At 40.4% G+C, this 13,562-nt stretch overlaps 1 protein-coding gene across 2 annotated transcripts in view; it reads left to right on the plus strand.

The window, feature by feature from the left end:
• Positions 1-13,562, plus strand: part of UTRN (utrophin) — a 331,818-nt gene that overhangs the window by 13,762 nt on the left and 304,494 nt on the right. The window contains exon 1 of one of the 2 annotated variants that reach the window (XM_015858086.2): positions 8,172-8,239. The exons of the other annotated variant lie outside the window; for it this stretch is intronic. The gene's annotated coding sequence lies outside the window, so the exon portion shown is untranslated. Of the gene's footprint in view, positions 1-8,171; positions 8,240-13,562 lie in introns of those variants that run through there. 2 annotated transcript variants of the gene reach the window in all.

The raw sequence follows: 13,562 nt of genomic DNA on the forward strand, positions 1-13,562 counted from the left end.
ACTGCTGAGAGATGTTTTGCTTATTTATTTATTTTCCACCCTATTTTTGTCACCTTTTGTTACAGTATCTTATTTTGGCCTTGTCTCTGGGTTTAATTTGTAGTCATGTGCACATATAATAAAAATAATTGAAATTGTAAGACTTTTTTTTACTCCTTGGGGAAAGAAAAAAAAGATGAAAGGTGAAACAATATGAATTTTTGTGATGGAATGCATGGCTGGAAGATGCTGACATACTGTAGAGGTCATCTGAATTAACTTATGTGGCCTGGAATGGTGCAACCTGCTGGTGAAAGTGTTCTGCATAATTTGTGTGGGAAGGAGGAGGGAAATTGTGCAATGTTATGTCTTTGTTTGTTTCATATAACTTGTCTTTTTTCTTATTGTTTTGGGTTGTTATGTCTACTAAACTAATGCCTTTTTCCCCTCTTTGTATATAAAAAAATGCGCATAATTGTTTTTTTTTCCTTCTTGGGGCTGGAAGACAGAGGGCAGAAAAAAGGAGTTTTGTTCCTTACAAGACATTATTTCTGGTATTCCCACTTGCATTAAGGTTCCTTTCATATTGTTCCAGCACTCTGAAAGGATCTTAGCTTGCTATCCTATTTGGAACCTCTTGTGCTGCCAGAAAAATGTAAGGAGGTTGTAGACGTTTGAGGCTCAGTTCTCATCTACAGGACAATGAAAAGAAAGAAATAATGCAGTTTTGGCTGCCCAGAATTCAGCAGAGCCAAAAGGTCATCAGCTGACAGAGCAGGTGAATTGGGATTATCACAACTTACGTTATTGAAAGTCTTTAAAGAGCAATTGAATTAATTATATTTGATCTTGGTGAGAATCTAAGGCTGTCATGATGGATTTAAATCTGCATCTGTTCTCTGGGCTGCAATGTTGCAAGTGAACAAGTATAATGTGTGTGAGTTGGGTGGAACTCTCCTTTATATCTGCTTTATGTCTGTGTTATTGCGTACTTAAAGAATATATCCTCTCTCTCTTTTTTTTTTCTTCTTTTAAAATTCCTTTTCCATCTTCTTTTTGGATGATTAAATTGAAGTCTGCTGCAGTTTGGAGTATCGTGAAAGCTTTTTTTCCAAAGTCTGTCGAATTGTGAAATCTAATTTCAGTGAGAATACAGTTTTCTCCTGCTGTATAAGGTGTAGATAGCTTGAAAGTGTTATAAAACCTATTTGTCTGACTGTTTTCCTACATGATTATTCAATTAGTGCACAGAGCAACAGCAAAGAATTTTTGGTTAAAGTACTATTTCAAATAATGCAGCCTTAAGCAGGGGGAACAAGATAGGTTTTTATTGCCTAAAAAATTTCTCCTATACAACAACCATCAGACTCTTTCTTTAACCCTCCTTTGCAAAATCTAGAGAGACAAGAATAGGGCTGAGAAACCTGGGTGGGTCAGCCAGGTCACATCTTTGAAAGTCATCCAGCTCATAACAAATGATCATCTACCGTTGATTTAAATGAATATGTTACCTACTGCTATGCGATCCCAGCATGTGTTTAAAAATAAGAAGTGCCATTTTGTTTTTCAAAGTAAGAGGAAGCAACTTTAATTGCATCTCTATAATAAAGGGTTGTGCGTTAAATCAAGGTGTGTGGGTTTTCTCTGCTGAAAATTAAACAAAAGCTGATCCGGTGATTGTAATTTCTTTTTCATAATAAGCAGAACTAGTTAAACGAGTCCTTTCAGCTTTAAGTAGTTTCTTATAAAATCCTCTCTCAAATTTCCTTCTGTAAAATAAACAGCTAGATTCAATTTGAATAACCATGTATTTGATTTTGAATAAGAAAATTTACTTTATATTCTTAATTAAGAATATATATATACACACACACAAACATATGCATATATATATGCACACACACACACACACACACACATATATATATATATACACACACACACAAGAGTGACTGATTTTTAAAATGACATCTTCAAGGGAGATATATATAAAATGTACATCTAGGTGAAATAATAGTAGAAAATACCTCCTCGGCCCTGAGTTCTTCTGCTTTTTTTTTCTTTCTAAAATGATATTTGGCTCTTCGCTGTGGATGAAAAATGTATGTGGGGAGGAAAAAAAAAAAAGACATCTGATCTTACATTTTTCCTTTATGCTTAAGCCAAAGTCCCAGACTCTGTGTTAGTATAAAACAAGCCTGTCGGTTCCCAAACTTATTTTAGCTTTGCTCTGCTGCCTGTGTAGTTCTTGACCCAGTGATCAGCTGTGGAGGATGTAGATGGCTATCTTTAGCCTCTTTGAGCTTCCATGTTTAGCTGTGATGTGATCCTCTAAGCTCTCCCCATAGTCTTTTGGTAGTTCTGTTAGTGCTTAAGGGATGCTTGGTGTACAAAGTGGTCACCTTTTCCTCTGTCCCTCTGCAAACATTCATGTGGAATTTCATTCTGACAGGAATTGTTCAGGTCTGCTTTTGATTCATGGTTGGGTAGAAGTCTGGAAGCAGTAGCTTACCCTGTTCCGAAGGGAGTTTTAAATATGCTCCATCTGCAAGGAAAATTGGATGTTCCTACTTTACTTGAGGAGTTCTTTAACTTGGCATGAGAGTGCCCTGGGCTGGCCAGTGTGCTTTTTATTGGTTGTTTCTCCACCCCATTTCAGTGGAACTTTGCTGAATTCTCAGAAAAATTCTTACAACCTGACTATGCATTTCCATCCCAGGGAGGAGCGTTTGTGCAGTGAGCAAAGTGTGGATGTGGCCGCGTAGCCGTATAACCACACATACTGCCTTAGAGCGGTTACTCATGAATATATTTGAATATTTATATGGTGGATTAACACCATGGTGTCACAGAGCGTTGGCAGAAGATTTCTTCAGGATCTTGCAAGCTGCTCTATGCAAAGTTTGTGGTTTCTTTGCAAAAGTTCGTGTTCAAAAAACCACGTCAAAAAAAGCACGTACAAAATTTGCTGAATAAGGATGTCTGGAGTTGAATCGGTTTGATTCTGTAAATGCATCTTGTGTTATGGATTGTCATTTATTCTGTCAGATCTCTATTTTCTAAACTGCTTACGCAGGGGAAAAGCTTTGTACCTTCTCCAGTGGATACCTATGTTTCACTGAGATTCAAGTAGTCACACTGTAGACTCTCTTTAAAATAAAAAGCATTCATTAAAGGTTTCTATAAATTACCACTTGGTTTCAGCAGTGATGTATCTCCTGTGGTCTGTCCTGCGTTGTCTGTGATATTAATGTGCTGGAGAGGGAAAGATACTCTCCTTCCAATTCAAGTGAAATTCTTCATTTCGTGGAGACATTTGAGGAGTGCTCACTTCCTTTCCTTAATTTTTTCAAGCTGACTTTCTTCTTCAACTGGCCTTGTTCTCCTGTGGCATCCTGCCCAGACTGAGGGGAGCCTACACAAGGGGCGAGGGGAAGCTCACTTCCAAGAAGAAAGCTTGACAAATCTAGAAGAGGAATGGAGATATACAAGTTAAAAGAATAAGGCTGACCTTAAAATAAATAAAAATAGTGCAATTCACACTTCACCAGTTAAGGCTGTGTGTAATGTGAAGGTGGGTGAACTCCTTGGTGTGCAATTAAGGGAGAAGTTATCCATGCGGATCTTCTCAGGTGGGAAGGCTGGTCTAAGGTCAGCCAACTATAGGCAGTTAAAATTCAGGATGGAAGGATAGGAGGTTGTAACCACTGCCAGTCTTTTCTTCATTAACCAGACCTATGCAAATGAAACCTGTTCTGTTTAAAATTTAACCCCAAGTGATGACTTCTCTGTGAGCCTTCTAGTTTGGAGGGATCGGTGATGATGCATAAAAATGGAGAGTAGGTGAATGTGCTCAAGAAGTGTTTGAAAACTCTTCCAGCTTAAGAGAAAGGAAACTGGGAAAAAGAAAAGCATTCTATGCCTAATATGCCACATTTAGTATGATATCAGGTACTGTCTGGACGATACAACTGCCTCATATGAACTGTGTGCTTGACTGTTTAAAATACCTTTTAATGAGTTTGGATCCACTTACTCATTTTAGGAACCCTCTCATTTTCCTAACAGTTAAACCTGATCTAGATACTGAATTTTAATATGGATAGGTTTGTTCATTTGTTTGCCCTTCTTTCATCCTGCTCTGTCCCTTGTTTCCCTTTGTAATTTGTCAGCAGAAATAACTCTGAGCAGATAGCATTGAAGCAACTGGTGGGACGACTTAGACCACTAAATTTCTTTTAAAAACCTACTAATTTCAGTTGGATGCAATCTGTCAGTATAGTTGGCTGCTGGCAATAGTTTGCTTCTTAGTAATCTGACTGCAAGTCTTTGGTTCCTTAAAGTGAATGACCCAGTGTGAATGATCCAGAATGATCCTACTTTATAGGATAAAACTTCTCTTGACTGTTTTTTTCAACCTATGCAGCTCTTAACGTCAGAGCCTTCTTATCAAGATGATCTTTTTTTGCTGGTAAGGAAGACTATAATTTAGAATGCACGTGCAGCTGAAATTTGAAGTGCTAAAGACCTGTTTATGCTATCATCATACTTTTGGAGCACTATCACAACACTTGTTGATTTTCGAGGTACTGGTTTCTTTGCAAACGAGGCCTGCTTATACTGCTGAATAGTGATGTTTTTCCTTCCCTTTATCAATCAGAAAGGAAAGCTATAAAATCAATTTTCTCTGTGCCTCTTTTCTGTGCTTTCAGTAGTCATAGACTTTGAGCTTGATGGATGCATATGATGTTGAGGTTATTTGTAGCTCAGATCTTCAGCTTTGTCCAGGGAACCATCAATGACATTCAGGAAGATCAGCCTTTACCTTTAACGCTGCAGCCTAGTTTTATTTAAGAAAACAAACAATTCATAAAAGAAAGCAAACAAAAAAGCTTACCATGACTTCCTGCTCCTTTCTCTTTTATCATTGCAAATGTGGACTAGGCCTTCCATGATGGAAAGAGCACAGAGGTTTTAAAGACTATAAGAATGTAACCCTATAGTAACTTTGATTTTTCAGATGAGCAGTAACTGGGTGTAGAAGAGTTCCCCAGGATAGTAACTTTGAGATACGGGCAAGAAGGTTTCTGCTGCCTTGACCTGGCCCAAATAACAATATATTACATGTGTTAGTCCAGGGTAGTCAAGATAATTGGCTGTGTTGTCATAGGGATAGGGTAGATCTATTGTTGATACTTTGTCCATCACTCACTGGGTGTGAGTTTTTGTGACCTGTCTGTGCCCACGGAAACCCAGCAGCTAGTGGCACAGCCAGGTTTCCCCCCCCTTCTGTCTGTGTTGTCCACAGCTAGTGGGGGTGACCAGGAGACACCTATGTGTGTTCTGAAGCACATGTGCTACCTGTCTGACACAGCTGGAGCAGCCCAAGGAGGGGGTGGATTTACATCCTTGCTTTGTTCAGGCTGCAGCAGGTACCTGGGCTGTGGGGACAGAGGGGATGGGACTGATGAAATCCTCAAATGGTAGCAGTTAATATAAACCAGGTGTGTGAAATGTAATATAAAAAGTAGTGTTTGCATTTCTTGTATGCATTCTTTATAAATCATAGCCAAAGGTCTCATGATAACTTGCTAATACAAACAGGAGGTATACAGTTGCTGTAGTCTACCTAGCTTACGCTTTGGCAATAGATTTTATATAAGAACATGGGATTTATATGGCTCCTATCCCCTCCTCCCTTGTCTATCACTTGCTGCCTTTTGCACTGCTTGGTGCCAGAAAGGAAGGAGAACTGACTGCAGGGCTGAGCTCAGCAGTGCTTTCCTGGCAGGCACTGGGAGTCTAGTGACAGTGTACTGGAAGATCGTTTGGTGAAGTTGGTCTCTGCAGTGAATGCTTTGTTGCCTGCACTGTGTAAAAAGAATTTGGGTTATGCTAAAACCATGTTGGAGGACATCTGCTCAAGCTGACTGCTTGGAACACTTCTGTTGCGTTTGTGTGAAGTTGTTGTGGATGAGATCACTACTTTCTACTTAGGATGTTCAGAAAGCTCTTCCAATGTAGATGTAGGTATTTTTTGGTCAAGAAAGCACTCATTGGCATGGACTTAAAATCCATCAGTTTGTGTTTTTTATTGTCAATAGCGAAGAATCTCTGTTGCAGCTGAGATACACTGGAGCAGTGTTGGAATTCTTGTGACTATATGCTACTGCCAGTGTGATGCAAGGGGTGCTTCCAGGGCAGTGCAAGTTGAAGCAAATGAAATGGAAACTTCCTTATTGTTATAGCAGTTCTAGACGTGCAGTTTTATTACAGTCTTTTTTTTTTTAAAAAACTTTAGAAAAAAAACTTGGCTGGATCTGTGAAGCTCTATGTAATTTTTATTAGTATCAGACTTGGTTGGAAGTGCTCACTGTCTTCTTAATTTCTACCTCCCAAGCCTTGCATGGCTTTGAGATTGCGACAGCTTGAGCTTTTTTACGCCCTTTCAGAACCAGCCTGAATGTGACCATGACTTGTACCTCCCAAATCTTGGCTATTTTGTAACAGAAAGTGGGAATCAGAATAAGGAAAAATGTCTGAATAAACCCTGTTTTCTGCTCACAGGGTCTGTACTGTGTCCCATCCTTGAGCTCTGTGGGGTGTGTGGGCCATAGGATTGGTTACGACTCTGAAGTGGTGTGTTGGGACTCCCTTCTGATGTCACTGCTCCTCTGGCAGGACTTCCAAGCAGACTTCCTTGTTGGAGCAGTGGTTTTGATCTTGTGCAGCCTTTTTGGAAGCAGGCTGCTGATGGGGTTGGTTTGCTGAAGCTGTGGAACAAATGTCAAGCCAACTTACATCAGTAGTGCCCTTGGTGGTTTTGGCTGGAACTGCTTGTTGAGGGTGTGGGGAAACTGGATGGACATCATAGCAACTGAGAGGAGCTCTGGGTATTAATCATGCTGGAATAGGAGGTACAACCTTGTTAGCGTAATAGGGCCTGATGGTCACTTGGGAGTGAGAAGAGTCAATGAACTCTCTTGTAATTTGTTCTGTGGTCATTTGATTGCATCTACAGCAGAGCTGCTTTTCAGTGACCTCTGACCTTGTATACAGTCATTAGTACAAGTTTTACTAATGGTAGTTAATGCTGAGGTGCTTCTTAATACATAATAAACAATAATTTAGTTACACTTGCACAGAGTTCTGTTTCTAATTTACCACAGACCTAGCCGAACTTCTACATTACCGTGCTTGTCTTGTAAACTAAGCTCTTAAAGTCTTTATCATAGAGATGTCTGTTTTTCCATGTTTAGGAGTGCTGTATGCCAAGGGAGGATTGGTTTGTTTATCTTCCTGCTGCCTCCTGTGGCTGATCTGAAGTACTTCTGTGATAGGAAGTGACACTGAGTCAAACTTCTTTAACAAGGAATGGAATATGTCAGAGCTAACAGTGATTTTAAGCTTCAACCCAAAAAAGCACCTACAAGCAGATCAAAGACAACAAGAAAAAGTTTAGTTCTGTGATCATGATATAAAGTAAAAAAGAAAAAGCAACAATGAAATTTTGCAGTGCTTCATTTATATAACTCTCTTAAATGATACTTAAACAGTATAAAAGTTTATATGAAAGTACATGGGAATACTACAGTTACAAAGTATATTACGTAATGAATGCTGTCTGATGTCAGATTGAATTTAAGTATGGTACACAAGTACTTGAATGTTGGGTGAGCTGAAGGCAGAATAACAGAGATGGGAGAGCTTGTATGCCAGCTGCAGCTCACTTGCATAAATACAACTTGCTTTGGTGTTCTGCTTTTTTTTTCCTCCTTCAAATTAGTAGAACTCTTGATATAGAAGGAAAAGACTGCTGAAAGTGAACCTTTGAACAACCTTAATGCAACTTGCCTCATTAATAGCGTTGTTGGTTCAGCATAGCTGTTGCCCATGTGTTGACAGTCTTTCAGCAAAAGAACTGGTTTTTGACAGCATGCTGTTGACCCTCAAGAATAAGTTAAGGTAGTAATGAAATAACCTCATGAGAACACCTACCCAGTGATTGCTAAGAGCAGCAAGAGCAATTAGAGTAGAAGGAAGGACTAGACAAAGTAAGGAATAAATTGGCAACTGCGGTGTGCCACTTGGAGTGCTTTACTTGTCATGCAGTGATTGTGGTGTTAGGAATTCCCATCAGCTGAGTGGAATGAGGATCCCAAGCACAAGAGGTCATGTGTGGTACTTCAGAACTGTAATTGCATCCGCTTTGGTGTAAGACCTTTCATCAGTTACTTATGTATTGCATACTCACGAACTCGTAAGTACAAGTATACTTGCTGCATACATAAAGTATATTAAAGCTTTGATTAGGATTTTCCTTTCTGAATTTAATTGCTTTAGCTTTACTTCTACAGAAACATTTTAATGTAGATTTTTACTTGGCTTGTTGTAAGGTTGTTCCAGTAAATGTCCTGTGGCTTTATGGCAAATGCTACAAAATAAACTAGAGAGGGAGAATGAATTAGTGGAAAAGGTGATGTTCAGACCACTGAAAATTTGTGCCTGCTTACACTTTGAGTTTAAGGTGCAGTGCTTTGCAAAATGGCTGGTAATACTTTCAATATAGCATATGTATCTTTTTCAACTGTCAGAGTGGTTTAAATCCAAACTCGAATCCAAACTTTTTTTTTTTTACATGATTTTTTTTTTTTTTTAATGAGAGTGCTATGTTGTATCACATTAATTCTGAAGCAGAAATAATTTCAGAGCTTCATTTTTCAGGTTTGGGAATGTGCGTGATTTGCATGACTGTCTTGGACAAGAGGACTTTGCAAAACTTATTGTATCTTTGCCTGTATCTCACTTTTTTCATGTGATTTAATGTTGAAATTTAACTAATGTTTGGTTCTGCTGGTGATGCAAGCCACACTAGTGATCATAGTAGCAGTGTGTGTCCCGGCGTCATTGTACTTGTGAGATGTTATAAGTACAGTTCTGGTACTGAGTAATGGTAGGCGAACTCCTGTGTGGTTATGCTGACTTTGCTTAGGGGGTTACTAGGGAATTTTATTATGATTTCGTAGTGGGTGGTGGCATGCAGAGAATAAAAGAATGCAATCCTTCTGTCCAGTGAAGCTTTGGTAATTACTCCTCCACACACTTGAGCTTGAATAACTGAGCCTAGTGTTTTCCATCTGACCTGACAGAAGACTGCAAAGGATATGCACAAAGAGCTTGCTGGTAGTCCTTGAAAATAAACAAGAGTGTGAACACACACAGCCTTCTGCTGGCTTGAGGAATTGAATCGCTCATTGTCCTGTAGCTGCTTCCCACCACGTTTCTGCAGTTGGTTCAGTGTGCTCGAGCCTTTCCTAGTTGGTGAGGTGGTGTTGGCTGGCCTGGTTCATGTGCTCTGTGGGATGGGCTGATCTCTGAGCTGCCTGGGAACTGGGGTGAGTGGCTTGAGATGATGCACAGCAGTTGGAAAGGGCGTGTGCCTGTCCTCACAGCTGCTGGATCTCTGCCCATGGCTTTGTGTACAATGTGACTTTTAGAGAGGCTTGTTTTGTTTTGTTTCCCCTCTAGGTAACTACTTCATCTACATTGTTTCCACAGTCATCTCCTTTCCTAGCATATCCAGAAACAATGTACTGAGTGCTGCCTTTGTGGGAGCTTCAGTTCTGCTCTCCTGGGCCACTAGGCAGGATGATGGCCTTTGTTGATCTGCTTTTTGCTCCCATCTGACTGGCATGGCACCGTGGCTGTGTGATGGCTCTCCATGAGGTGACCTTGGTCACGGGTTAGTCTAACAAGCCACTACTTTTCAGGTTCCAGTAGGTTCATTGTTTAATGAAGGACATGGTTTCACCTCAGGGTTGATTTTTTTTTTTTTTTTTTTTCCCCAAGCTGTAGTTGTATGAAGGAGAATAAAAAGAAGGCCATGCATTTTAGCGGTCATTTTAATGATGCACTTCTAGTACTTCAGTGCAGCAATATTTTATCATGCAGTCTTTGTACTGTGTTATACCAAGCAAAACGTCTGATGCTGAGTTATCTATTGAAGTGTACTCTCTGGCCTTGTTGCAGTCTTGGCAACTTTAAACACAGTGATTTGTGGTTAGTAGTTGTTAAAAGGAGATCAGTGGCTAAGGCTCTGAGTTGGTGTATAAGCTTTTAGCAGTGAGTGGCCTTTACTAGGGCAAATTAGCAAGAGGTACCGTAAGCTTGTAGTTAGCTGAAGGCTTTAGAGAGGTTTGAGCTGGAACATACATTGGTGGTGTGCTATTGTGGTAAAGGAGTCTTTTATGAAAGGAAAGCCTTCTATTTTGTGCTGCGCAGTTGCACCAGCTGCTGTGTACCCAGCACTGCCTTTCTGCTTTGAGCTGAGTTGGCATGTTATTATTATTTTTTCTTTCTTTTGACTCTGATAAAGTCAGTGCTATTTTGGAAAGAGATGCTTTTGCTGAGCCCTTGTCAGGAGACAGGTTTGTCTTCTGGAGTGAGGAGCTCTTTATGATATTCCTGCTTCTCAGAGAAGGTTTGGAGTGGCCAGGAAGTCCTGGTGTTTTTCTGCAGTTCCCTTCTTTCTAGGTTAGTGACACTGTCTGTCCACTGTGTTGTTACTGTAGAAGTCCTGAGCACTTTGGTAAAGGTGCTGCAGCAGGCAGGACAACTCTGCAAAATGCTGTTCTTCACTCTGCCTGGCTTTGCTTTCTGGAAGAGAATGAATGAAATACATTGTTAGAAGTGGGGAGGGGAGTAGGCTGTCTGGGTGGGAGAAATTTAATGCTAATTTTACAAAGACTGGTAATAAATGTGTACTTATGCTCACTCAGTGGCAATGGAAAAATAAATATTATGTGCTCTAAATGGTATGATTGAAAAGTTAATGTCCTGCAGGGCACTATCTGATCACTCAAGTGTCCTTGAAGGACATAAAGATAAAAACCAGCAGCCTTCAGATGTTTGATGGTGCAGTTACTCCTGGCGCTTTGCTAACTGCCATCCCCTCAATCATCACTATGACCAATACTGCTGTGGAAATGTGTCTGGGATAAATTTAAACCCAGTCATCTCCTCTTCTTTTTCCCAAGAGTAGAAGATCAAGGAATGTGGTTATGTTTTCAGGATGAAGTCAGCGTTAGCAGATGGAGGCTTCCTTAGTTGAGGCCTGAAGGCCTTTGCAGGCTGAGGGCCATGTGCTGCTTCTTGTTTCAGAAGGGCTTCTCCTTCTGCCCTCCTCTTCTCTGCTGCCCTAAGGCCAAACCCACCATCTCAGCCCACCCTGCCTTCTTGGGGAGAGCTTGTTTGTGTTAATAGAATGGTTCAGTTTGAAGGGACCTTTAATAATCATGTGGTCCAACTGCCTGACTACCTCAGAGCTAACCAAAAGGCAAATCATGGTGTTGAGTGCATTATCCAAATGTGAACATTGACAGGCATGAAACAGCTCTTGGATTACTAAGATCTGCTGCTGTTTGGAGTGCCTATACCTATATAGTGCGCATATGTATGTATGCTGCACCTATTGCTTTCAGCTGCTCATCCCATCCCAGCACGTGAAAACCAAAGGTAGAAACTGGCTGGTACTGCTGCTATAGATGGTAGAGAGGAAAGGAGTAGGCTCCTTCTGTGTAGGTGCATCAACCTTATAGGCTTCACAGTATTTGTTTGCTCTCACACTGTTGCTGGGACTGTTCTGTGAGTATGCACTATTGATGTACACCTTTGTCAGCAATTGTTATCTGATAAGCATTTAGCTGAAGTGGGCTAGAATGGGATGCCTGTGTATGTCTACTTAAAATAAAGTCATCTTGCATTAACTGCAATTAAGAATAAAATCTTACAGGTTTGCCATTCCTCCAGCCTACGTTTTCTGTGTAGATTGAAAAGTATGTATCAAAAGACACTCTTTAATGAAAAAATAGCTGTGAAAATCAGAAGAAAGTTTTGAGATGTTTCTGTTTTTGGAGGTGGAAACAGGCATTTAGAAAGTGGGTGACTATTCCATGCAAGCACAAGGCTTCTACTGAAATACATGTTCTACACTGATTGAGGTTCAAGTGCTGAGCTGCGTGTATGTGCGGAGTGGGCTGTGATTCTTGTTGTAAAGGTGCCTAGAAAAGGAAAGGAATCTTCTTTTCAGCAGGAGTGTTCAGCATTTGGAATGAGAAGCAAAATGCAGAAGGCACCCGTGCCTCCTGTTGAGCTGTTCTGGCTCCTCTGGTGCTGCTGGAAACTGGTGGCTCAGGGTGCTTTGTAGAAAGGGTGGTGCTGGTTGTGTTTCCCAGGTATGACTGCAATGTAAACAAATCTGACAGACTAATGTGCTCAGGAAGTTTGCCTAGAGTTTACATTTTAAGTGTTCCCTTCTGTACAAGAGGAAAAAAGGGACCTTCCCTTACAATCCCGTGTTGAAGATAAAGAGTCTCTGTATTTTTAGTTACTCTCGAGGGTGTCACTTTTTCTCTGTATATCTCTTTATCATGTTGTCTGTAGTTCTTGATATTTCTTCCTTTGGGATAATCCAGTTGGTTTGTTGTAATAGCCATGTAAGTACTACTTTACAAGAGCTGTCCACTTATGTCAAGCCTCATATAACTAAAATGCTGTCTACTGGAAGTGGTCGGTGTTGGAGCCCTCCGTGTGTGAGCACTACAATAGTATCAGTATGTCCTCTGTACTGCAGTGCTGTAACAGATGCAATACTCAAACTCATTTGAGTGCTAGTTCCTGTGCTGCCCATTCCTTTTTGAGAAGAGTGCTTTTTGCTGATATGAACCTGCTGTGTGAAAGAACGTTGCAATAGGGATGCTAAAAACTCTTTGTTTCAGTCTGAAGTTGCTGTTGCTTTGGATTTCCGGGGAGTAGAGCTTAAACTAATAACAGTTTCTGTCAAAATTGACTTAAAAACTTAGTTTCTGTTTAAGTTTGTCTTTTTAGCAGCCTTTTCCTTGGTGTTGCCCTCTAATTTCTCTATTTCCTTGCTGGAGATCCAACTTTGGATTGTCTGCTAAATCAAAGCATGTTTGTCAGGCCAGTGGAAAAATAGCCTGTCATGTTGTTGCGGTGAAATTGAAAATCCTGAACAAAATTATGGGTTGTTAGTGTCACACAGCATGAATAGCACTTAACTAGAAGCTCAGTACAGCAGTGTTAAGGGACCTAGCTACAGAGGTAGTGCAGAACCCCTGCAGGAGCGTGCTCCTTCTCTAGGGAGAATGAGGAACTCCTTATCTCTTTGTCATTCCTTTATAAGAAATGCTCTGAATTCTGGTTGTTTTTCTTCTCCTTTTATTATTATTATTATTTTCCCCTTCTCATCAAACTAGCCTTTCATTGCAGACTTGTCTGGAGGGGTGGAAATCCAGAGGAGTTAACCAGGGCGTACTTGGAACACAGCTGGAAGTATGGACACAGTGAAAAAGAAGCTCATTTCCTCTTCTCTGAGTGAAAGCATTTTGGGCTCTGCAAAGGCTCCCAGAACCAGATGGCAAGGAAGAAGTGGAAACCGATCTCACTGTAGATGATTTAATTGTTTAAAGCGGAGATTTTGAGATGGACTAGAGAAGTGGTCTTAAGTATATCTGAGTTCACCTTCAAATGAATGGATGAATATCATTATTTTTCTTCTTTCTTCT

The sequence above is a fragment of the Coturnix japonica genome, chromosome 3 (genome assembly GCF_001577835.2).
Source record: "Coturnix japonica isolate 7356 chromosome 3, Coturnix japonica 2.1, whole genome shotgun sequence".
In the NCBI taxonomy this organism is placed as follows: domain Eukaryota; kingdom Metazoa; phylum Chordata; class Aves; order Galliformes; family Phasianidae; genus Coturnix; species Coturnix japonica.